At 40.9% G+C, this 3,400-nt stretch overlaps 1 protein-coding gene across 1 annotated transcript in view; it reads right to left on the bottom strand.

The window, feature by feature from the left end:
* The window catches only part of CELF2 (CUGBP, Elav-like family member 2), a 379,525-nt gene that overhangs the window by 73,175 nt on the left and 302,950 nt on the right, over positions 1–3,400 (bottom strand). The window lies entirely within an intron of this gene.

The following is a 3,400-nucleotide window of genomic DNA, read 5'->3' as shown; positions in this document are numbered from 1 at the left end:
TTTCTTTTTAAACAGAGAATTTTGTCATTTTCCTGAAGTGGTGATGCTTTGATCCATTTAAGAGCATACTGTCCTCAGGATATGTGCCTGAAAGTATTGACTGTATTCAAATCCTGATCCAAGGAGCATTTAAGTATTTGCTAAATTGTAGCATGTTAATGGCCACAGACAACTTAAGAGTCAAGCATGTGTTTATGTGCTTTTCAGCATTAGAGTGCAGGAACCCTCTTTGTTTGAAAAAGGGAAAATATCCTTAAATGGACAAATACTGTGAGTGATTAACAGCTGAGATGAATCTAGCAATGGTAGAGCCTTCAAAGTCTTGAAACCATGCTTTTCTGGCAGGTAATCCTTAACCAAAACTTTGTAGATAGGTTAAAATAACCACCTGGCAATACAAAGGTGGTCAGACTAGACCTAATGGGTGATCAGAACAGGACACACTACAAAATTCATCATCTGAAAATCTTTCAGGGATGTTACATTTCTCAACAATAAAAGTCTTTTCAGAATCCTCCCAGGCAGACAAATTAATTAGATCTAAAGGCAAGTCTTTCCCCATCAACTCTAGCTGCTAAAAGCTCAGTGGAAGAAATTAAGCTTTGTTTCATCTGCACGAGCAGAGAGATGACTCAGACACACAACCTATTGTACACAGGGGAGGAATGGAGATGATGGCATAGATCTATCAGCCACCCAGTTCCTACCCAGAAGAAAACAGATCTTCAGGTTGCTAATAAAGTCCTAATTCTGTGGAAGTGCCCAGGCACTTAGACAAACGTGTGCAGGAGGTGCCTCTTCCATACCCATCTCCCAGTTTCCATGAGGTGAGCTTGGCCTTTTGTGCTAAGGGACAGGTTTCTGAAGTGATGCCTACATCTAAAGACAGGAACAGTGATGGGGAAGGAGGAGCATTTTATCCTGGTACTCCTGGGCTTGGATGCTCGTTCAAACCTTTTTGCAAGGGACTCAGGATGGGGAGGGGACATCTTATCACACAGCAAATACTGTTCTTTGAAAACCTCTGTAAGATGAATGAGGGGACCTCTCCTTCCTCCCTGTGGAACTTGAACGGGTCTCTCAAGACTTCACAAACGTGTGCAAGCTCAGAAGAATTGTAATGAGTGTTCAAACTCTCCTATGTGTCTTTCCACAAGCTATCTGGACATTTTGACCAAGAGAATTTCTTAAACCTCTTTGAAAATTGAGAAACACCACTTCACTTATAAAATGTAGTGGGATCTTCCCACTACTCAGAAATCAAAGGGTTTCAAGCATTCCTCAAAAGCTCAAACACCACAGGTCATGAAAACCAAGATGCCCTGGCATGCTTCCTTTCTTTTCCCCTTTGAACTTATCAATCTGGTTGAAGAGGTACAGTTTACAATTTGCTGTTGACACAGATAATATACCTCTCAGATGGATAGCCTGAAGCATATGGGAAACACGTGCCAAACAGGCCTCCGCATTCCCCATGCTGCTGTTCTTTCTCTTTTTGGCTCTCCAAGCTGCTTGCAAACTCTCACCTCCTCCACGGATCCCACGCCTATGCCCTGTCTTTCCAAGGAGCTGCACCATTGTTACCATCATCATGGTATTAGTTTGCCTTCTGTTTCCACAGTCATTAGAAAAGAAGAGTTCACCACCCCCAGAACACGCTACCAGAACTATCTACACCCTTCAGGAGCCTAAATTTAAAAAGGTATTTAATTTGACAATTGCAACCTCTGATCTGTCGATTTTTTTTCCCCAAACTACAAAGGCAGACAAGAAAAAAAGGCAAAAAAAAGCGCCAATCCCTCATAATTTTCATGATAGGGATAGGTGCAAGAGAATACTCTGAAGATTATGAGTATTCCCACAGTGCAGACAGAAGTGTCATGCAGATAATCCTGGTCTAACAGCAGCAGCGAGGAGCTAACCTACCCTGCTTTCCAAGCAGGTGCTGTTTGCAGAGCAAGACAGAATTTGCACAATTCCCTGTAGCACTTTGCCAATATGTTCAGTCTCCTTTAGGAAGAAAAACTCCAGGCAATGAACAAGCAACTCATTGGGAGTCTATTTTGGCCCATTGCCTCTTATTTTTCTAATTTGCCAAGGAACTTGAGGTGAAATTTATCTTTGAAAGAACAACCCATAGAGGCTATACTTAGTTCAGAGGGTCCAGGCCAATGTTCCTGTACTCAAAGGAAAATTTTACCCACTGCAGGCACAATAAATACTAGGGAGTGAAGTTTGGATTCCAACAGCAAAATTCTCCTTGACTACAGTGGCGCTTCAAAAGTTTGGTCTTCCTGCCCATGCAGGCACCCTGGTCTCTCTTCTGAGCATTCAAAGAAAGCCACAAATCATGGCTAAAACTCAACCCAAGAGAGAGGACACTACTCCCTTACAAATGGGTGATGGCTCAAATTTCCTGTACTTGTGGCCAGTTTTGTTTTGAAAGTTGTCATAATAGGAAAGCTAGCATAATGTGAAGTTTTAATTTCCTTCCAAACTTTATAATCCTTGGAGAAGCCTGAAAATGGGATGCACTACAATTAGCAAAAAAGAAGCCTTAAAAAAGCCTTGCGGAGAGATTTAGAGCCCAATCATAATTTACATTTGCAGGTATGTAGATCTCTAAGTGTACGGCTTCTGCCCTGATTACTAATTAATGAGGTGCAAAGATGCCTGTTGGAGGAACCAGCTCTGATTATGTGGGCCTTATGGGAAAATGAAGCTCTTGCAATCTAAAAAGGCAGATGATGTCTTTAACATATATTTTAGAAAATTACAGGAACAAATCAAGGGGCAAAATATACACATGTATATATTTTTAAAGAATCACACACAGCCAGGCTGTGTTACCATCCGATTATCTTATTTCCTTGAATATACAAACCTGGCATGTTTAATAGATTTAGCATGCCATCTATTTTGCATGTCATATACATCCACTTAGGCAGTACCCTAGTATTCTGAATGGATATTACTGTCATTATAGCATTCATTTTACAATTGTTGAGAGGAATAAGTATACAGAGAGCTGCAAGGTGGGTTTCCCAGTTCAGAACCAAGCATATGATTAAAACCTAAATTTGGCTGAGATTCAGAACAGCGTCATTCTATAAAAAGGAAGTTTAGGCAAATGTTTAAGGCCCATCAGCTGCTCACAGGGTTTGTTAACATGGTAATGTTTTTTTTCTTTACTTTTTTTTCTTTTCACCATTAAATTTTCATCTCCATCTTATCAATAGCAGGTGTTCCTGCATCACCTTGCTGCTAGGAGAACACAAGGGAAAGATGTACGTAGCGAGGTAGACCGTGACATACAGCAAGTACAAGGAAGACCATTTTTCAGAACATTTCCTTCCTCCTTTGAAGCTGAGGATAAATGGGAGTTCAGAGCAGGTCAACG

Source organism: Pygoscelis adeliae, unplaced genomic scaffold (assembly GCF_000699105.1).
Source record: "Pygoscelis adeliae isolate BGI_AS28 unplaced genomic scaffold, ASM69910v1 Scaffold202, whole genome shotgun sequence".
Classification (NCBI taxonomy): Eukaryota; Metazoa; Chordata; class Aves; order Sphenisciformes; family Spheniscidae; genus Pygoscelis; species Pygoscelis adeliae.
The sequence above is the reverse complement of the archived record's forward strand: the minus strand, read 5'-3'. Positions and strand labels throughout refer to the sequence as shown.